At 45.1% G+C, this 22,950-nt stretch overlaps 1 protein-coding gene and 1 long non-coding RNA gene across 10 annotated transcripts in view; one reads left to right on the top strand and one right to left on the bottom strand.

The window, feature by feature from the left end:
• The window catches only part of casz1 (castor zinc finger 1), a 385,070-nt gene that overhangs the window by 67,635 nt on the left and 294,485 nt on the right, over window positions 1-22,950 (top strand). The window lies entirely within an intron of this gene.
• LOC122540449 overlaps window positions 16,260-22,950 on the bottom strand; it is a 34,931-nt gene continuing 28,240 nt past the window's right edge. Inside the window, exons 2-3 of the long non-coding RNA XR_006309308.1 lie at window positions 20,252-20,316; window positions 16,260-16,988 (exon numbers count right to left, since the gene is read on the bottom strand). This is a non-coding gene — a long non-coding RNA (uncharacterized LOC122540449). The remainder of the gene's footprint in view (window positions 16,989-20,251; window positions 20,317-22,950) is intronic.

Genomic DNA, 22,950 nt, shown 5'->3' with positions numbered 1-22,950 from the left:
AATGGGCAAATTTTGTATCCACTGTAACTGGCAAGAGTGGCCTCAGTTTAATAGGAAGGATGTTGTGAAACTTGAAAGGGTTCAGAAAAGATTTACAAGGATGTTGCCAGGGCTGGAGGATTTGAGCTATCGGGAGAGGCTGAACAGGCTGGGGCTGTTTTCCCTGGAGCGTCTGAGGCTGAATGGTGACCTTATAGAGGTTTATTAAATCATGAGGGACATGAATAGGGTAAATAGACAAGGGCTTTTCCCTGGAGTGGAATAGTCCAAAACCAGAGAGAGGGTGAGAGGGAAAAGATGTAAGAGCGACCACAGGAGCAACTTTTTTTCACACAGAGGGTGATGTGTGTATGGAATGAGCTGCCAGAGGTGGTGGTGGAGGCTGTTATAATTACAGCATTGAAAAGGCATCTGGATGGGGGCATGAATAAACAGGGTTTAAAGGGATATGGGCCAAGTGCTGGCAAATAGGACTAGATTAATTTAGGATTTCTGGTCAGCATAGATGAGTTGGACCAAAGCGTCTGTTTATGTGCTGTACATCTCTATGACTCTAATGTGCAATCCGCGGACAAAAGTGCACTCCCTCGATGTTGCACTCGGCTCAAAGTCCAGACCGTGTACCGAGGTGCTGGACTGGAACTTAAAGCTTTGACCTTCTTACTGGGAGGTGAGAATGCATACTGACCCCACAGCAGCTAAACTGCAAGGCCTCAAAAACAGACAATAGGAGCTTTAATCTCTGAAGTCGGTGTTTCATTTGCTGCTCTTTAATGTGTTGTGATGCAATATGAATTGGTTGGTTTCTTATCATTTCCTCCTGGGTTCCTATTCTTGTGCAATCATTTTGCATGTGGGATTTCAATGGAACTCTTATGCAAAATTATTTTAGAATTGTAATTGTATTTTGTAATCACTGTCAGCCATTTCTTACGCTACCAAATCATCCACTTAAATTAAAATGGCAGCCTGAAGTTCCATGGCTTTGATGGAAGGTGGGTCTCTTACCCCTCTCTACAGCTGAAATTCACAAAGAAATGAATGGGCTTAATGGAGCTGTGCAGATAGTGACAGAAGGGATAGTTGCTGGTCAGGCTGAGTGAGGAGCTTATTTTCCAAATTGCATTTCCTGCTCTTGACATCTTCATTTTATGACTTCAGCAACTGCACCAAATATTCACAGAAATTTTTCACCTACAAAACAAGCTCAATCTATTGCTTGAGATTTAAGTTGAAACCTATCATAGAGTCATGGAGTCATAGAGATGTACAGCACGGAAACAGACCTTTTGGTCCAACTCGTCCATGCCATAGAGTCATAGAGATGTACAGCACGGAAATAGACCCTTCGGTCCAACCCGTCCACGCCGACCAGATATCCCAACAAAACCTAGTCCCACCTGCCAGTACCCGGCCCGTATCCCTCCAAACCCTTCCTATTCATATACCCATCCAAATGCATCTTAAATGTTGCAATTCTACCGGCCTCCACCATATCCTCTGGCAGCTCATACATTTCTCAAATAAAATATACAATCAAGAAAGAACCCACTCTACGCTAAGGCTATACTAAAAACTATTCAGTTGTCTGTCTCTGTGCTGTGACCTCTCCCAAGATCAGTTGTGAATTTCGCTGTTTGTTAATTTTCTTGGACGCATGCGGATGTCCAGTGATGCATGAATTCACAGCAAAGGCAGTAACTGTGCAGATTCACTGCTGTGTCAGTTAGCACTGTGATTTTCTTTCTCTGTCTCTCTCCTGCATTGACCTGCCTTCGTCTGTCCCTCTCCCTTTTAAAAGTGCCATTGTTTTCACTTTTTTTCTTCAAAGTTCCAAAACAATGCATCAGCATTTAAACAGTAATTGCTGCTCCTGGAATTGGAGGAAATCACCTCCAACCTAAAATACCTCAAAAAAGGAACAGCCTGTTACAGCCAGAAACTTTTCCTGTCCTCCATCTTGGATTACCCAGAATCCTAAGTTGGCAAAGTGGGCAATCTCAAGCAATAGCAACTGTAATGTGGAGGTGCTGGTGTTGGACTGGGATGGACAAAGTCAGAAGTCACAAGACACCAGGTTATAGTCCAACAGGTTTATTTGAAATCACAAGCTTTCAGAGCAACACTGTTGGCCTATAAGCTGGTGTCATGTGACCTTCAGTAATAGCAACTGTAAAAGATTACAACTTCCAGGGGCAAAAGCTAACATTATTTGCAAAAGTCGAAATGTTAAAATTGGGGTTTCAGTATCTTACTCCTTTACACAAACCAGTCTCACTGAAACCTCCACTGTATCTCCGACAAGAAATTCGAGAAGTGAATTGTCATTAAGGATGGGAATAAGAGAGAATTTCTGACATTTCTGAAGCAAGTCGTAGACTGGAGAGAATGGGAGCCAAGGTGTGGAATCTGAATTTGTCAATATTTTCTGTCCTTGAAGGTTAAGGGATTTGTATTATGAAGAAAGATTGGACAGGTAGGGTCTATACCATTGGAAGTTGGAAGAAAAGATGGCAAGTTTACTGAAACATTTGAGATCATCAGTGGGGAAGGGGGGCTGCTGACAGAGAGGGAGCTGAGCAGATGTGAGTGGAACCCCCCCCTAGAATGAGTGGAAATGGGGTTTAGCCCATTTCCTGCAGAGATGTGAAGGAGTTTCTTCTATCAGAGCATCATTTGGAATTTGGAAGAATATACTCAAGGCTAATGTTTATTGAGTGGCAGGGATGATGAAGGACAAAATGGAAAGTCTGAAGGGGAGGGAAAACAGAGCTTCAGTTTAATGTCTCACCTGGAAGATTGTAGCAGCCCCTCAGGTGTCAACCCCAGTTCTGTTGGTAGCTCTCTCCATCCGAGACTCACGGCGCGGGGTTCAAGCCTCAATCCAGAAGCCGATCCAAAGCTGATCTTCCAGGGGGCAGTATGAGGGGATGTCAGAGGCACCATCTTTTACATGAGACTTTAAACTGAGCCTCTGTCTGCCCCTTTAAAGTGGATGTAAAAGACCCTATGCCGCTATATTTGAAGAGGAGCTACAACTAGTTGCATGGCCCATCTTTTGTGGGTGGCACAGTGGCTCAGTGGTTAGCACTGCTGCCTCACAGAGCCAGGGACCTGGGTTTGATTCCAACCTCAGGTCACAGTCTGTGTGGAGTTCGTATGTTTTCCCCGTGTCTATGTGGGTTTCCTCCTACAGTCCAAAGCTGTGTAGGTTAGGGTGGATTGGCCATGCTAAATTGTCCCATAGTGACGAGGGATGTGCAGGCTAGGTAGGTTAGCCATGAGGAATGCAGGGGTGGGGGGTGGATGCCCTTCAGAGGGTTGGTGCTGACTCGATGGGCTGAATTGCCTGCTTCTAGCCTGTAGGGATCCTATGATTCACACACGATAAAACAGATTATCTGGTCATTACAAAAGCAGAAAGTGCTGGAGAAACTCAGCAGGTCTGGCAGCATCAGTGGAAAGAGGAAAAACAGAGTTAACTTTTCCCAAGTCCAGCGAGCCCTTGCCAGAACCGAAAGCAGCGAGTAAAAGATGGTTTGTGCTGATGACAGGGGCTGGGAGGAGTGGGAAAGATGTGTGCAGATAGGTGGAGATGTTTAGGTAGAGAGAGGAAAGTTAGGCAAACAGAGGGATGGCTGATAGAAAGCCAGGGAAGAAGAAACGCTGTTAATGGAGACAACGAGTCGGGGGGAGTAGGTCGGTTATCTGGTCATTACCTCTTTGCAGTCCATGGGAGGTTGCTCTACCCAAGTTGGCTGCTGTGTTTCTTACGTTACAAAAGTACTATGAAAGTATCGTACTGGATATAAAGTGCTGTGTAGGTGCAAGTCGTAATTTTCTCAACACGGAATTTGATTGGATACACAATCCAAGCCAAAATGACACCTTAGTCATTGGAAGCTCCCTCACTAAACATTTATATTTAATTCTGTTTAATAAAAAGAAAACAAATACATTGCACTCTTTCACACTGGTTCTCTTCAGTGAAAGAAAGATCTACTTCTCTCTAACTTCTGTGAAATTTATACACCCCTGCTTTTGAAATACTTGCAAATAGTCAAAAAAAATCTGTCTTCTCACTTTCTGGGCAGCTGTTGTGTCCTTCCCATGAATAATAAAGACTCGAGCTCTCTCATTAAATTCTTTCATGTCATGTTGCTGTTTGATCATTCGTTCATGGGGCTATTTCAGTGCATCTTGCACAGGGTGCAAGAAATTCCTTGTTTGGAGAGTGGCGATTTTCAAGTTTTCCTGAAAAATTCCTCAACAGGGCATGAGGAACAGGCCTCAGTAAGGTCGAGAATCTAAGGGAATGCCATGCGAAAATGAATTAAGGATTGGGCCTTTGAAGTCTGTGGAGAGAGACTCTGAGCTGCAAAGTGCCCTGTGTGAGGTGCCAGGCACACAGATAACTTTGAAAGTGGGATTGTGTTGCTTTCGGTGGGACCTGCAGCTGGGATTGAGGGGCACATGCTCGGAGAGACCCTGGGATACGATGGGAAGTAGTCCAGTTCCCAACTTGCACACAGCACAGAGAAATGGCAGCAGTTCTACCACAGGATCCCGAATGCTTAAAGCTTTCCTAGATTTCGGGTGGACTAAGTCAGGTATCAGCCTGTCACCGCCTCAGAGAAATACTGGAATGTCACTGTGGGCCGTTGCAGGAGATCCCCACCTTCTGGAAGGAAGACTTGTCAAGTTTGACCTGATTCCTCTTGGGTTTAGTACGTCTCGTTATAAAATACAGGACGGTTGGACATTATTGGACAGATATTGTTTGTCTTCTGAGGAGATACCAAGTAGTCTAGGCCTATACTCACTCTTATATATTCACGCACTCATTTAGACCCTCTCTCATACACACAGACATACAAGTTTATGGGGTGAATTTGTGTTTGCAGAATTATATTTGCAGATACATTCTATTTTGCTTAAAAAGGGCACAATCTGCAGGCAGTCAATCCATGTTATATTTTATAAATTACACTTTGGAAATAGAGCCAGTCTGACTCAAGATTGGGATACAGGCAGACTCTAACCTTACACCTTTAATGCATTGCCTGAGTTGAGATGTCACCTTTTTTTATTAAACCTAAAGTTATCTCAAGAATGTGACTTAAAAGTAGTTCTGGAATTTACATATTAATAACCGAAACCTGCAACCCATTCTAAAAGATGAAAGACTTGACAGCAATCTAGGTTTGTTCAATATATTGCATCAGTTGCATGACACTGTAATCTTTTGCTATAAATTCTGTGTCCTATGATCCTGCTCCACAGCAGCCTGATGAAGGAGCAGCGCTCTGAAAGCCAGCGCTTCCAAATAAACCTGTTTGGCTATAACCTGGTGTTGAGTGATTTTTAACGTTGTCCACCCCAGTCCAACACTGGCTCCTCCACATCATGAATTTAGAAGAATGAGAGGAGATCTAATTGAGGGATATAACATGTTAAAGGGGATTGACACAGTAGGCTGAGGGAGGATTAGACTAGATTCCCTACAGTGTGGACACAGGCCCTTCGGCCCAACAAGTCCACACCGACCCTCCGAAGAGTAACCCACCCAGACCCATTTCCCTCTGACTAATGCACCTAACACTATGGGCAATTTAGCATGGCCAATTCACTTGACCTGCACATCTTTGGACTGTGGGAGGAAACCGAATCACCTGGAGGAAACCTACACAGACACGGGGAGAATGTGCAAACTCCACACAGACAGTCACCCGAGGCTGGAATTAAACCCGGGACCCTGGTGCTGTGAGGCAGCAGTGCTGACCACTGAGCCACCGGGCCGCCCCATGTTTCTTCAAGTGGGATAATCTGGAATGAGAGGTCACATTTTTAGGACAAGGGGTAGCAGATTTAAAACTGAGATGAGGAGAAATTATTTCTTTCAAAGGATCATGAATCTGTGGAATTCAATCCCCGAGTGCGGTGGATGCTGGGACATTGAGTAAAATTAAGGAGGAGAGAGACAGGTTTTTAATGAGTTGAAGGATTTTGGGGACCGGGCAGAAAGTGGAGCTGAGATTGAGAGAGATCAGCCATGATCATATCACAACGCAGAGCATGCTCAATGGCCTATTCCTTTCCTATTATAGAATCCCCACAGTGTGAAAGCAGGCCATCAGTCCAGACTGACCCTCCAAAGGACACTTACCATCCCTCTAACCCAGCATTTCTCATGGACAATCCACCCTAACCTACCCGTCTTTGGACTGTGGGAGGAAACCATAGCACCCAGCAGAGTGCCATACAAATAATAGGGAGAATGTGCAAACTCCACACAGGCTGTGATTGAACCCAGATCCCTGGTGCTTTAAGGTAACACTGCTAACCACTGAGCCACCACCTGCCCTCCAGCCTAACTGTTACGTTGACAGTACACATGTCCCCAGATACACCAAGTGATATAGCCCAGCGTTGGGATCAACTTGATAAATAATTGTTTGCTATGTCTTTGCCTGCAAATATTGCTATCAGCTGTCATTCTTACGAAAGCACTGCCTTAATGTTTTCACCAAGGCAGATGTCAGAGGGATGACATTGTGTAAAAGGCTCAGCTGCCCCAGGGATACTTCCAGAGGTTTAACTCCCTTACATCTCTCTCACTTCCAACTATCCAGCTCCACCTTAAATTTAGTGACACCCTCCATGTCCACTGTGTCCCTGAACTAGGTATTCTCTAGAGTTTCCACCTCTGTGCAAACTAATGGAGCACTTCCTCCTTGAGAATGTCTAGCGTTGATTCATCTTAAATGCAACAAGGTTTGGACCCACCATGAAACCCAGTTCCTTTACTCAGGAACTGTCCTGTGGCTGGATCAAACAGACAGTTTGATATGAACGAGTGTGCCATATACCTACCAGCTGACCACCAGAATGGAGAATTTCATCTTTTATACAGCTGTTGTCGCGAGTTCCGTTCATGCCAGTGAAATGTCCTGTTTGTTCCTCAAAGCTTCTGAGGATGTTCCAGTGTGGAATATCAACTTTCAAATGTCAGTGACCTCAGCTGGGCTTTGGTGAGTGTTAGGAGTGTTAGGAAATGTAAACAGTGCGACTGTTAGTGTTTCCCCAGTTTGACCCTGTGACCTTCATGTGATGCACAGCCAGATGTACACAAACATCCATGGTGCCTGATCAGAATGAATGGTTAGCTATGATTAATATCGTACCTCAGGTTGAGATAATTTCCAATGAAATGGAATCATCTGTAAAACACAATATGGTCAACTCGAGCTAAACGATGTTTAAAGGCTGTCTGGTAAGTGATTTTGCCACGGTCTTACCAGACTCTCTCTCGTTAAAGAAATGCAACTGGTGGTGGTTTAACCTGAGGGAAGAGTCTGTCTTTGTAACCTCAGCTGGTGTAGGAACTGAACCCACACTTTTAGTGTTACTCTGCATTACAAACCAGCCACCCAACCAACTGAGATAACTAACCCCTGTTGCTCAGTAGCATGAGCTAAAGGCAATAAGCACAGAGACTGTTGGCCATGAGTCTGGTGCTTTAGACATTTCAGTTGGAGTCGGTGGGTGTAGGTGTGAGGGAGTCGGTGGATGGAGGTGTGAGGGAGTCGGTCGGTGTAGGTGTGAGAGAGTCGGTCGGTGTAGGTGTGAGGGAGTCGGTCGGTGTAGGTGTGAGGGAGTCGGTGGGTGTAGGTGTGAGGGAGTCGGTGGATGGAGGTGTGAGGGAGTCGGTCGGTGTAGGTGTGAGAGAGTCGGTCGGTGTAGGTGTGAGGGAGTCGGTCGGTGTAGGTGTGAGGGAGTCGGTCGGTGTAGGTGTGAGGGAGTCGGTCGGTGTAGGTGTGAGGGAGTCGGTCGGTGTAGGTGTGAGGGAGTCGGTCGGTGTAGGTGTGAGGGAGTCGGTCGGTGTAGGTGTGAGGGAGTCGGTCGGTGTAGGTGTGAGGGAGTCGGTCGGTGTAGGTGTGAGGGAGTCGGTCGGTGTAGGTGTGAGGGAGTCGGTCGGTGTAGGTGTGAGGGAGTCGGTCGGTGTAGGTGTGAGGGAGTCGGTCGGTGTAGGTGTGAGGGAGTCGGTCGGTGTAGGTGTGAGGGAGTCGGTCGGTGTAGGTGTGAGGGAGTCGGTCGGTGTAGGTGTGAGGGAGTCGGTCGGTGTAGGTGTGAGGGAGTCGGTCGGTGTAGGTGTGAGGGAGTCGGTCGGTGTAGGTGTGAGGGAGTCGGTCGGTGTAGGTGTGAGGGAGTCGGTCGGTGTAGGTGTGAGGGAGTCGGTCGGTGTAGGTGTGAGGGAGTCGGTCGGTGTAGGTGTGAGGGAGTCGGTCGGTGTAGGTGTGAGGGAGTCGGTCGGTGTAGGTGTGAGGGAGTCGGTCGGTGTAGGTGTGAGGGAGTCGGTCGGTGTAGGTGTGAGGGAGTCGGTCGGTGTAGGTGTGAGGGAGTCGGTCGGTGTAGGTGTGAGGGAGTCGGTCGGTGTAGGTGTGAGGGAGTCGGTCGGTGTAGGTGTGAGGGAGTCGGTCGGTGTAGGTGTGAGGGAGTCGGTCGGTGTAGGTGTGAGGGAGTCGGTCGGTGTAGGTGTGAGGGAGTCGGTCGGTGTAGGTGTGAGGGAGTCGGTCGGTGTAGGTGTGAGGGAGTCGGTCGGTGTAGGTGTGAGGGAGTCGGTCGGTGTAGGTGTGAGGGAGTCGGTCGGTGTAGGTGTGAGGGAGTCGGTCGGTGTAGGTGTGAGGGAGTCGGTCGGTGTAGGTGTGAGGGAGTCGGTCGGTGTAGGTGTGAGGGAGTCGGTCGGTGTAGGTGTGAGGGAGTCGGTCGGTGTAGGTGTGAGGGAGTCGGTCGGTGTAGGTGTGAGGGAGTCGGTCGGTGTAGGTGTGAGGGAGTCGGTCGGTGTAGGTGTGAGGGAGTCGGTCGGTGTAGGTGTGAGGGAGTCGGTCGGTGTAGGTGTGAGGGAGTCGGTCGGTGTAGGTGTGAGGGAGTCGGTCGGTGTAGGTGTGAGGTGTGTGAGTGTTTGTGTTATGTGTGTTGGGGGAGTTGTATGGGGGGGGGTGTGTGTGGTGCGTGCTGGGTGCATGGGTTTGGGGTTGTGTCCCCTTGTTGTGTTTCTATGCCACAGATTGATCGGTTCAGCGACAGCTTGGTGCAGTTGCTTTCCCGTTAGAAAGTTGCATTCGAAGCGGAGTAACTGTGCATCGACTTGGCTCCAGTGCAGTGCGGAGGGTGTGCTGCACAGTTCAGCTGTTCAGATCCTGTTGCAGTGGTGTTGATTGAAGACTGGATGGTACAGTTTGGAACAAAACAGGCAAATGGCCTTCCATAAACCTGACAGCATTAAAAATAACTGAACCTACTCCTGTCACCTGCCACGTGCAAGAATCAGCTTCATTGTGTTTCGCCACCATTTGGGGAAAGTGATGTTTGTGGAGCTGTTTCTGGGAGACCTGCTGAGACCTTCCAAGTGTGTGTCACTGTAGTGAATCCGAAAGAAGCAATTGAAGTGCGGGAGTACTCAGATTGTTCTGCACCCCACTCATTCATATTTCTGATTTACTCTCCAAAGTTTGCACTTTGCAAAACTGTTTGGGAACTGGGTACAGAATGATCTGACAAGTGTGTTCCCAGTGGCAGGATCCTGATAAATTAGTGCTAACATGCCTCCTGTATTTGTATCGGTTAAGACCCTGTGACTGAGATGCCAATCCTATGACAGCTGGGCATGTAACTGGCTGGTGCTATGGGCTCTGGGCCAGTATGACGCATCATCCACGCAAGCTCAGAGCTGGGAGAGGTCAGCCACTCGTTCCCCATAGTGATCCTTGCTGCAGGTTCATGGCTGACTTTGTCTGTTGAACGGGGTTCTAGGTAATACAGAGAACTCTGGGCAGTAAGATAGTGTGCAGAATTGATTTTTAACAGTATTGAAAAATGGCCAACACGGGTCAAACAAAGGGCTCTTTAAAAAGCTATTATGCTTCTGCACTCACCCTCTGTCTCCAGACCTCCAACTGTTGCACCTGTCACAGGAGAATAGCTCAAGTTGTAAAATACAACAAAAATGGATGCTTGAAGGACAGACAGGGTTCAAAGAATTAGTACCGGCCTCTGTGACGTCACCATCATTCAAACCAACACTGCCCCCTCATTTATCATTTAAATCAGGGGCCATTAATAACATTCACTGTAAATGGATGAGGAGCACGTCTTAACTGTCAAAATACCGCACCAGCTATTAGGACTAGTCTTTCACATATACCCAGCTACCCTACACAGTTTGAAGACCCTTGCACCAATGAATTCAATGAGTCGCTGAACATGTTCATATCTTTTGTAATAATGTCAAAACCCTTAGGCTCTTCAGTAATTACTGTAGCCACTGACTAAGAGAGTGCGTCAACAGGTCCTGCAAAGCAAGAAGGGAAAACTTTTCCAGATTACAGTTGGTTTTAAATTCGAGGTTAATGTTCAACTTCACACTCTTTAACCTTCTTGCTCAGGAAGTGGGGTCGGTGAGAACTGGCAGATTGACCTGGCAATCAGATAGACAGGTGAGAGGGAATGTCCTACAAATACCCACCTGGTTACAGGACAGTGCTAGCTTATTTCGCCATCCATCTGTTAATCTGTCCGTTATTAATCTGATGGAAGCATGTCCGACAGGAAATATACAAAGTGGTGTTCAATCCCAATAGGCCAATCCTGCCAGAACCTGAGGAGGAAACATGAATCACAGAATCGCAGAATTGTTCCAGTACAGAAGTAGGCCATTCAGCCTATTGTGTCTGTGCTAGTTCCAATCCCAAGTGCCAATCTCCTGTCTTTTCCCCACAGTCCTCCACACCGTTTCTGTCCAGGTAATCAACTGATGTCCTCTTGACTGTCTCATAGCAGATGGCTGTTTGAAAAGAGAGTAGGGGGAGGGCCACATTGACGATGAACTGGATTCCCTGTGTCCAGGAACTGGCTTGCCTTCAGAAAGGTGAAATATTTCAGATGTGTTCGGGCCCAATTACCTTCTTAAAATTTGTTTGTAAGATGTGGGCATCAATGGGTGGGCCCAGCATTTATTCTCCATCTCTCACTGACTGCTTCGCTGTGGGCTTAGAGTCACAGGCAGGCTGTCAGACACATTTAGTTTCATTGCAGAGTTTGGACAATTGAAGGTATCACTATCCCTGGTGGAGTGACTACAGTTGGGAATGGGCAAGAGCTTAGACTTAGAGGAGAGCTGATATCTTGGAGGGTAAAAGGTTTAGAAAGTAAATTTCCTCTTGTTAGTTTGAACTGAACAGAATGATAGAGCTCAGTGTTGAGCCTGAGAGTAGTTTGACCTCAGTCTCCCCCTCCCTGCCCCTGCTGTGGTGAAAAACTCCCTCTACTTTTCCATTCACACTGACCCCATTCTCAGAGAGACCCCTCCAATCCTCCAATGGGAGGCTTCCATTTCCCACATTGAGCTGCGCTTTCAGCTTTCTTGCCAAGGGAGATTACAAAATGTACCTCTCTGTTGTATTGAACGGAGAGCAACTTTACTCGTGTGTGCACCGGGACCTGAGTAAATACTCGTTTCATTGTGTCATAGTACAGTAGCCCCCCCCACCCATACCCACAGGGGGTGACATTTCGGGACCTGTCAAAGAAGGCTGAAACCGCAGATAGGAGCGAACCCGTTGATTTCAATGGGAAATGTACCTACCCAGCAGCCTCCTGGTCTCTGGTGCTGGAACGTTCTCTTTTATATGTTTCGGCCGTGGTAAACAGCAAGTAAGTGAAACCATGGTAACTGCACTCGCAGACGTAGGGGTCACCCTGTAATAGAAGCAGGAGTAGGCCATTCAGCCCGTCAAGCCTGCTCCACCATTCATTAGGATCATGATCTATCCATCATCTCAGCTCTTCCTACCTGCATCATCCCCATTGCCCGTAATTCCCTGAACATGCGAAAAGCCATCCAACTGTGTCTTGAGCATATTTAATAAAGGTGCCTCTACGCCTTCCTTGGACAGAGAATCCCATCGATTCACTACTGTTTGGGAAAAGCAGTTCCTCCTCATCTCTGTCCTAAATCTACTCCCCCTAATCTTGAGGCCATGTTCCCAGTCTTAGTCTCACCCACCAGCAGAAACAACTTGCCCGCCTCTATTTTATCTACTGAAGATGCTGTGAGAGGTAACGTTCATCTCTGGGATTGGATTTGGTCCTGACTCTCAGGAGAGAAGGCTTTCTGACCCAGGACATCAACGGGTCCCTCAGACAGCTCCTGAGGATTGGGAGCCTGACAGTGTCAGGGTATTGGCTGTGCTCACATCAAATAAAGCATTTCATCTTCCCAAATTGCAAAGTGATGGGCATGAGGAAAGCAGATGTGAGATGCATAAAGAAGGTCAGTGTGTGTCCTTGGAGCAAGGGGAAAATGAACACAAATTAAATTATTTAAAAAAAAACATTTCCTGGATTGGTTTGGTTGGGTGAAAATCTATATTGTGTTTTATGGTTTGGTTGCTAGGAGATCACTTGTTCGTTTGAAAAACTATATTTAATAGTTAAGTGGAAAAACAGGTTTGGTGATAAAAAAAATTCGCATTGTGTTTTTATTTGAAAAGTGCTTGTTTGTTGTCTCTGCAGTAAGTTGAGAATTTCCAAGTGACACCTGTTTGCCAGAATGCTGCAGTACGGCTGCCATCTTGCTTGCTTGTGTGTGTACGTGGTCAGAGTGAGCCAGTGATAATCACCAGGCAATCTGTCCACCCTGCCTGCATTTATCAGCAAATATTAAACCACTTGCTGAAGATTCCAGTTGTAAATACACGCAACCTATTATCTTCAATGAACAGGAGTGTTAGTAAGGACAAAACTACTCTTGAAAGTTTTATTGCTGCGTGCGACCAGTTTATTCAGTGTGTGGTAGTTTTAGATTTTGTTTTGTCAAGCTGAGCAATATTTAACATGGAACAAGGGTACCTGTGCTGTACCTCTAGAGACGGTGGGGAGATTTGTTCAAGTGTCTACCACTATTCCCTGTACATTTCCACACTTACTGTTTCCACACTGTTACTGTTTCTACACTGTTACTGTTTCTACACTGTTACTGTTCCTACACTGTTACTGTTCCCACATTATTGCTGTTCTACATTATTTGGAGATGCCGGTGTTGGACTGGGGTGTACAAAGTTAAAAATCACACAACTCCAGGTTATAGTCCAACAGTTTAATTGGAAGCACTAGCTTTTGGAGCACCGCCTGATGAAGGGACAGCACTCCGAAAGTTAGTGCTTCCAAATAAACCTGTTGGACTACAACCTTGTGTTGTGTGAGTTTTAACTTTGTTCCTACATTGTTACTGTTCAGACTCTATTAGTCTTCCAACACAGTTCCTGAAGAAAGCAGAGCTCCATGGTTACAACAGTAAAAACTCATCTGATTCTCAGACACTTGTTTCAACTAAAGTCCGGCTCCACATTCACTTAACAGGTAGAAGTTGCCAAAAGGAAATAAAAACATTTCCATCTGCCAAAAGTCATGCTTTATTCCACTCAGCATCAATGTGTCCACAAGGACTCTTACCAATTTTTATAAATGCACCATAGAAAGCATCCTAACTGGATGATCACAGCTGATGGGAACTGCTGTTCCCAAGACTGAAAGAAACTACAGAGAGTTGTGAATGCAGCGCAGTCCATCACACAAACCAGCCTTCCCTCCATTGACTCTGTCTACGCTTCCCGCTGCCTTGGGAAAGCAACAACATCATCAAAGACCCCTCCCACCCCGGTTATACTCTCTCCCGTCCTGTTCCATCAGGCAGAAGATGTAAAGGTTTGTGTACATGTACGAATAGATTCAAGACCAGCTTCTTCTCTGCTGTTATCAGACTTGTGAATGGATCTCTTTAATGCTAATGTTGATCTCACTCTGCACCTTCTTTGTGGCTGTAAGACTGTATTGTTACTGTTCAGACTCTATTAGTCTTCCAACACAGTTCCTGAAGAAAGCAGAGCTCCATGGTTAGAACAGTAAAAACTCATCTGATTAAAACATCCTGAGTAAAAACTCACTGTGCTCTGCTACCATCAAGCACTTTGGTACGATCAGCCTGTAGAGCATGCAAAGCAACATTTTTCACTGTATCTCGGTACAGGTGACAGCAATAAATCAATTAATTAATCAGAGAAAGGGCAGAGGTTCACACAGTTCCTTTTGCACTGCCCTGCTGTGTGCCAACCCTGAGGAGAGTCCAACACTGCCAATCCTGAATCAGTGCCCCTGCCTCTTAAGTGATACCCGATGCGGGGTGAGGTAGGTCTTTCCCAGGCCTTAACCCCCAACAACCTCAAAGGCAGAGTTCACTAGGTAAAATGCAAGAGGGGTGACCCTTACAAATGGACCAGAAGGTGCCAGTGAGTCCTTAGGAGACACAAATGCCCCCTAAACCCTTCTCTGGAAATTTCATCTCTCATCTCCCGTCAGTTGTTGGTGATGGTTTTTCCTGGAATTTAATAATTCAGCTTTCATGCTTTATGTGTGTTTTTTTCACCCTCTGTGCTGCTGATAGCTCAGAGGAAAAGACGACAGGCAGCTCCTGTTTGTACAGTTCACTGCAGCTGTTTCAAAGCCTTTGGAAGCTGATATTTTTTTTTAAACATGCTGAATGGAGTGTGATTAAACACATAGAAAGAAAAAAAGAGCCAGTTTCTAGTAGCCAGTGTTTGGGCTCTGCACTTTTTTTTCCATTGCTTTTGTTTGTATTGTTGACAAAACTGTTTCCGTTTTAAATCCTGGCCTCAGTTTTCGCTTTATTTCCTTGTTTTGCAGAAAGTGCTCATTAGTGTGAGATTTGTTTCTCTGACTAATTAAAAGAGACAATACCATCCCTTTAAAAAGAAACTCCCTCACAAATACTGCCCACCCAACATCCTCCCAACCTTCCTCCAGCTTTGCCAACATCTGGGGATAACTATTTCTGGAAGTTGATCTTTATGCCAATTAACATATTTTCATTCCCATTTTCGATGGGAGTTGCTTCTCCCTACATGTTACCATTCAGGTTATCCATTGTCACCAATGTCCAGCATCTGTTTATCTGCCTGAGCAGAATGTCCACTCCTTACCCTGCTCCGCACCACTCATCATTGGCATCTCCACGTTTAGTGCAATGCGCGCTTTCTTTCATGGGAGCCTTGCGGGGCATGGATTGAACTGATGTCACAACATCCAGGCTCGAGTTGATAAGTGGCAAGTAGCATTCAAGTCACATAAGTGCCCAGGAATTAGCCCTCGCCAACAAGAGAAAATCTGACCACCTCCCCCTCCTTGCCATCCAAGGGCATTGCCATCACCGAATCCCCCACTGTACTCATCTTGGAGTTGCCAATGACCAGTAGTTGAACTGTAGAAATACTGTGTGGTTACAAACATGCTCCACTCCCCAACTTTAATATTTATTCCCTTCACTCAGTAGCAGGAGTGTGTGTGTGATTTACAACAATACAGCAAGATTCCTGAGACAGCACCTTCCAAACCCATGACCGCTATCACCTAGAAGGACAAGGGCAGCAGATACATGGGAACACCATCCTCCGCAAGTTCCCCTCCAAGCCCCTCACCATCCTGATTTGGAAATACATTGCCGTTCCTTCGTTGTCACTGGATCAAAATCCTGGAATTGCTTCCCCCTACAATAGCATTTTGGGTCTGACTACAGCACAGGGACTGCAGCAGTTCGAGAAGACAGCACAACATCAACTTCTCGAGGGGAACTAAGCATGGGTAACAAATGCTGGCCAGCCAGTGACACCCTCACCCCATGAAAGATATTTTATTAAAGCCCTCAAATAAATGTTCACATACTGAAGAGAAAGGTTGGTATCGTAACTAATTGCAGCAACCATGTTTACTCTGGATTCACTGTCTGAAAAAGTTGGGAAGATGGCATTCCAATGGGATTTACTGGATTGTTATTTCACACAACTGTAACTGACCCAATGGGCCAAATGGCCTCCTTCAGTGCTGTGCAATTATGAAACCTTCCTAAGAATGATACATAACACCTGCTCCTGTTGTATGACTGTTGTTCTTTCGCCAGCTGGAAAGAGGAAGAATTTGTTGACACATTAGAAAATGTCACAGAAGGTAAGTTTCATTTTACAAAATCATTGACTTATGCAGAATAGACCAGGCCAGAATTGTGCACGCTCTGTGTATTCTCTGTATTGTGCACACTCTCGGTGTCGTGCACACTGCCACTAAGTTAAGATTGACTCTTTAGAGTGATGAACTCTTCACTTTACAATCATCGTCAATTTGAGGTCAACTTTATTGGAGAGAAGTCCAAACAGAACAAATTAAATACATTAAAATCCTTTTAACATGGATTTTTGCTTGCCTCTTGGTTAATTGTAAAAGTGGCATACTGCATTGGGCTGGATTTACACAGCTGTTGCCCCTATCTCACTCCAGGGTTACGGTTTCCTCATTTCTCTGTGACTGTACCTGGAGATCTCCACCTTCCTGGTGCTCTCCATTTCTCAACTGCTGGACTGGAATCCCTGTCCTGGAGATGTTTGAAGGACTGAGCATTGACTCTTCAGAGTCAGTGAATGGCTGCTTTCCCTTAGGAGCAGAGATTTCCTGCAGACAGTCAGAAAAGCAGTACGGGCGCCCAGGTCCGAGAGTTGGAATGTTGGCCAGGAAAATTAGGTAGCCATTCCACAGAAAGTCTGGGATGAAGGCTGGAATAGATCTTCCTGCTTTCGAGTAACTCACAGATGGGTAGACATAATGAGCAAGGACCCTCTAGTGATACAACTGTGTATCATCTGCTTTTATCCAACCTGCCCCTGTGAAAGGGACTTGACTCAAAGCTCCAAACCCCACAAAAGCTGACGGTTCCTTTAGTGCACAGTTGGAGCTGTCCCTTCCTCTCAGGATAACATGAAAAGCTGGCAGCTGGCTTCTGTCGACTGAAGGTGTTTTAAAGTCTCTTTTGATGAGCGTTCTAGGAAACTGTTCAGTAAGTGAGTCTGATTTCTGCTCAGCCAAGTCTGCAGATTGAAAAGCACCAATCAATAAAGGTAGCTCCAAGTCAACATCAGTCAGATCATCACTTTACCTGGCAGCTTACAACAGACTAAAGCACATCTATCTCACTAAATAGAGCTGGAGCAGGCAGCGAGGAAAGCTAATGGCATGCTGGCCTTCATAGTGAGAGGCTTTGAGTATCAGAGTAAGGATGTCTTCCTGCAGTTATACAGGGCCTTGCTGATACCACACTTAAGTATTGTGTGCAGTTTTGGTCTTCCAGTCTGAGGAAGGGCATTGCTGCCAGCGAAAGTTCACCAGACTGATTCCGGGAATGGCAGGACTGACATATGGGGAAAGGCTGGATCAACTGGGCTTGTACTCCCTGGAATGTAGGAGAATGACGGGTGAGGGATCTCATAGAAACATATAAAGTCAGATGATGAAGGAGCAGTACTCTGAAAGCTTGTAATTTCAAATAAACCTATTGGACTAAACCAAAAGTTTTGGAAGCATCATTAAATAGTAAATATTGAACTCTATTGCATAACAAGAACTGCAGGTGCTGGCCTGCTGCATGGTTCTCTAGTCCACTCCATGGGACACAAGAAAAGATGGAAAGGTTTCTAAACATCCTTATGATAACAGAAACAGCTTACACTTATATAAAGAGTCATGTAGTGGTTCAGAACTTGAGTCTTGCTGAAAAATGACAGTAGAAATGTTGGTTTCTCAGTTGAATTGGTATTCTTGCAAATTTGTCCTGATGGGTCAGTAAAAATAGCTTTGACAAAACATGTTATTTTTCAGCAAGACTTCTATGTTTGTAGAATAGAGCAGCACTAGGGGATGGTTTACAATGTGAAGCATTAATTAATGAAGAATTACAACTAAGGACATACCATTTTGAAGGATAAACGATCGTAGAATTCAAGAACGATGGTAGCGTTTGAGTCTGAAAGCACCCTAATTTTTCAATGAAATGTTATTTTCTCTACCAAAGTTTGTAAAATTTACAAGGCTTTTTGATACAAAGCTATCCTATAAGCAAACTTATATTCCAAAGAATCCACTCCAGTCTTATAGCCCTTGCAATTAATTTACTCTTACATCATACACACAAACTAATTCAGCTGTGACAGTGAAAATATGGACTGGATTCCTTCCACAATACATTAGCAATAAAGGTTGCCTTCTCAAGGCAGAAGACTTTTTTGTTGTGGTCAGAACATAAATTAAAACTGTATTTAAAGAGAGAAAAAAAATCCCTTGGGTAAAGTGGCCAAGAGCAGCTCATGCAATATGGCAAAAAAAATAGTTTGAAAATTAAAAACAAAAATTGGAATTAACTAGAAACACATGTCCTAAGCAGTGGAAGAAAACTTTCACTGAGAGGGAAGTCACAGTTATGGTAATTAAAAAGGAGGATGTCCACTTATGTCAACAGGTCAACACTTTAAAACTTGTTTTCCAACAATCTCCCCTCACATCATTGTTTTCAGTGTTAGCCATGTGTTGTAAATGTGTTTTTTGTTCATTCATGGGAAGTGTCACTGTCACACTAACATTTATTGCCCATCCCCAATTGCCCCGAGGGCAGTTAAGAGTCAACCACATTACTGTGGGTCTGGGTTCCCATATAGGCCAGACTAGGAAAGGATGGCAGATTTCTTTCCCTGAAGGACAAATGTGAAGCAGATGGGTTTTTCTGACAATAGACAGTGATTACACGGTCACCAATATACTCGCCTTTTATTACAGAGTTTTGTTGAATTAAAATTGCTGTGGTGGGTTTCGAACCTGTGTCCCTAGAGGGTTCTAGATTGCTCGAGCAATTTGACATAACTTTACTTGTCCGTACTTGTTCCCTGTTTTCTCTTCCTGGTGCTAACGGGTTTGATGGGAGTGGGGTAGGTTCCACTTGGTTGGTGGTCAGTCGGTCCTGAATTACAGTCGCATTGTGACTAGCCAGCAGGTTTTCAGAATGTGCCCAATTCTGTTCTGGAAACCTCAGGGCGGTTTTCATACATTGGCCATGAGCTAGGAGCAGGAGGAGACCATTCAGCCTCTGAAACCTGTTCTGGCATTCAATCAGATCATGGCTGCTCTGATTCTTGCCTACCCTGAGAACCTTCCACCCCCTCGCCTATCAAGAATCTATTTACTTTTCCCTTAAAAATATTGCCAGGTATGGAAGGTTTGGATTGTAAAGGAAGGCTGGGACATTCTTCACTGGGGCTTAGGAATTTGAGAGCCGACCTGATAGAAATGTATAAAATATGAGGGGTACAGATAGGTGTCTTTCCCAAGGATGGGGGTTTCAAACTGAGGGGACACATTTGTAAGTTGAGAGATTTAAAAAACACGAGAGAGGCAAAGTTTTGACACAGAAGGTGGTTCACGTGTGGAATGAACATCCTGAGGGAGTGATGGATCTGGGTACAATTACAACATTTAAAAGACATTTGGATAAGCACATGAATAGGAAAGATTCAGAGGGATGTGGGCCAGGAGCAGGCAGGTGGGACTAGTTTAGTTTGGGAAGATGGTCAGCATGGACAAGTTGGACCGAAGGGTCTGTTTCCGTGCTGTATGCTGTCTCCATTGGCATTTGAGGAAGAAAGTTCCAAAGGCTCATGGTCCTCTGTAAGAGAAAAAAAACCTCCTTATCTCTTTCTGATATGAATGACCCTCTTTTTTGGAAACAGTGACCTCTGACCATGTTGTCTCCCAAGCAGCTTCACCCATCCCACATCTACCCTGCCAAGGCTCCTCTGGTTCAGTCACTGCTGCGTTATATGTTCTACCAAGTCCCCTTTGCTGTGGATGCTACAATTGCCATGTTAATTTGGCCACATGGGATGCTATTGATATCTCTGCAATACAGAAGCTTGGGGTCTCTCCAGCATTGACAGTGGCCCCTTTAAGATAACAATTGATTGAAGAGATCTCTGATCATTACCGTAGGTCAGGAACATCGCAGAGGAATGAGTTTAAAAGCATTCTGAGAAGGTACTGCTGTTGGATTGGGGTGGGCAAAGTAGAAACATCACACAGCACCAGGTTTATTTGGCAGCACTAGCTTTCAGAATGCTGCTCCTTCATCAGTGTTCTGAAAGCTTCCAAATAAGCCTGTTGGACTATAACCTGGTGCTGTGTGGTTTATAACTTTAAAAACATTAGTAATTTAGTTATAAAATTAGAGGTTTTGTGCTGTTAATGTGTGGAAAATACACCACCCCCGCTCAGAATGAAGGCTGTTGTGATGTAGTGACAGTGTCCTTACCTCTGAGCTAGGTAGTCCAATTTGAAGTCGGACCTAGGCTGAAGATGTGTCAAAATGCTTTGGACCTGGTTGATATAAGAAAAAAAGACATTTTTGTGAAAGATGTCCATGTAACCAGCATTGAGCAGCCTGTAATTGCAATAATGGTGTGAACCATTTGTCAATTTCAATGCAATGCCATGATTGCACAGTCAAGCAGCTGCCATCTGACGATATCAAAACCGAATGAGTTGTGGATGCTGGAAATCAGAAACATTAAAGAGTGATTGCTGGAAAAGCTCAGCAGGTCTGGCAGCATCTGTGGAGAGAGAAACAGAGTTAATGTTTTGATTCCGAGACTTATGACTTCTTCAGGACTCTTTGACCACCAAACTCCAGTTTCAAAACCAGACTCTAAACTCTGTTTCTCTCTCCACAAATGCTGCCAGACGTGTTGAGTTTTTCCCACACTCTCTCTATTTGTTAAAGAATTCCAGCATCTGTAGTACTTTGCTTGTACATAGATGTATGTGACTGAAGGTTTTCGATTTTTCTTCCTCAGTAAGGTTTGGAGAAGGATGGCCATCCAGTCTTAAACGCCGATATTATTTTCATCCATTTCCCTGTCCAATAAAGGACGTAAAGATATATATAGAACTGGCAGCAAAGCTGACTCAATCCATCAGAAATACTTGATAATCTGATCTGAACAGGACACGTACAAAACAGCTACCACTAACCGTCACACTATTTATATCACCAGGCTTCAGATTGTCCCCAAAATGATGATTCCTGACGTTATAAAAACAATGCCCCATTTTGGTCCTGAAAAGATTCTGAATTTGCAGGGTATCAGATTCTTTCTGGTGATTGGAACAATCCAGATTTGTTTTTAATCGCACATTAAAACTTGCTGGATTTAATAATTAATGTTTTGTTACTCAGCTGGGCTGGGTATCTCAATTATCCGGACAGTTTCTTGGTGCAGAGTGACACCAACAATGTGGGTTCAATCCCCGCACTGGCTGAGGTCACCATGAAGGAGTCTCCTTCTCAACCTCTCCCCTCGCCTGAGGCATGGGGACCCTCTGGTCGAGTGAGAGAGCAGCTCATGGTCTGGTAAGACTCTGGTGAATTTATCCACATCATGGGAGAATCTAGGGGCAGGCAGCATCGTCTCAGAGTAAAGGGACATCAATGTGGAGGATTTATTTTTTTTCTCTGAGAGGGTTATGAGTCTTTAGAACTCCTTGAAAAAGAGATTTGTGAGGGCTGAGTCCTTTTGTATATTTAAGGCTGAATTGATAGGATTAGGAGGAAAACCAAGGATTAGGGGAAAATGCAGGAAAGTGGATGTGAGGAATATCAGGCCAGCCATGATCCTGCTGAATGATGGAGCAGAGATGAGGGGCCGAATGGTCTACTTCTGTTCCTATTTCTTATGGTCTTAATGATAGCAGTCAGGGCATCAACACTTATTTTTGAATCTTTCTTCCCTTCCCAATGTTGAAGGGCTAAATCTTTGGTAAACTCTTCCTGATATTGGGAAATAGCAGGTGCCTGCGGTATTGCTGATAGTGTTACCAGGCAGACTTTGGTGTGTGGTGTGGATGAGTTGTACATGTGCCATTGGAAATTCTCCCCAGCAACTGGGAAATAAGCACTCTGATTCGTTCCCAGAAAATAGCATACTAAGTATATTAGAGTTATTTGGAAAAATCACTGAAACAAAAGTCTACATTTTTGAAAAGTTAATAGGATATTGACTGGCAAGACCAGCATGTATTGATCACTCTCAATTGCCCTTGAGCTGCCTCTTGACCATAACCATCTCAACGAGTGGTCAAGAGTCAATCACACTGCTGTGTGTCTGGATTTACATATTGGTCTGACCAGATAAGGATGGCGGGTTTCTTATTGCATCGGATGGAATTTTACACCCAGTTCACAGTTTAATTCTCGCCATTGCACCATTGCATGGTTACACTATTACACGGTTACACTATTACACGGTTGCACTATTACATTGTTACACCATTGCTGAGACCAGCTTTTTTAAATTGCGGATCTATTTGTTTTAATTGAATTTAAATTCCCAAGATACATTGCCCTTGTGGTGTGTCTGTGTCAATGGGACATTCAGTTTGCCACAAGCACTGAACCAGAGTGAAACACCAGGCTGAGAAAAGCTCAACGCCAAGACTTAACCAAGGGCTAGGCTTAACTCGGGGGGTTAGCTAGTTCAGGCAGCTGGTTGGCGATGCCAATAGCATAGGTTCAATCCCCGCACTGGCTGACGTGACTATGAAGGACTCTCCTTCTCAACCTCTCCCCTCGGCTGAGGCATGGTGACCCTCAGGTCCTCATCCTAACCACCAACTCTCTCTCTGTCTTTCTCTCACTCTCTTCCTCTCTCTATCTCTCTCTCTCTGTCTCTCACACATGAGAGAGCAGCCCTATGGTCTGGTTGGATGATGATGACTTTAGACTTAACCCCAGGTCCCACATTCAAACATGTTACAGTGTGTGCTGCAATAGTTTTGTTCCAAATCAAATATAAATCAAAAGTCACAGTGGTGATATGGAAATACAGCTCAATCTTCCATCGTGCTGAGCTCTCATCATGTGCACAGTGTCCCTTTCCAACCTTAACAGAGCTACACAAGTCACCATCATTATTGTTGGAGTGCTCACTGTATCTGACTTGTCAATCCTGTTAG

Source organism: Chiloscyllium plagiosum, chromosome 34 (assembly GCF_004010195.1).
Source record: "Chiloscyllium plagiosum isolate BGI_BamShark_2017 chromosome 34, ASM401019v2, whole genome shotgun sequence".
Lineage (NCBI taxonomy): Eukaryota > Metazoa > Chordata > Chondrichthyes > Orectolobiformes > Hemiscylliidae > Chiloscyllium > Chiloscyllium plagiosum.
The sequence above is the reverse complement of the archived record's forward strand: the minus strand, read 5'-3'. Positions and strand labels throughout refer to the sequence as shown.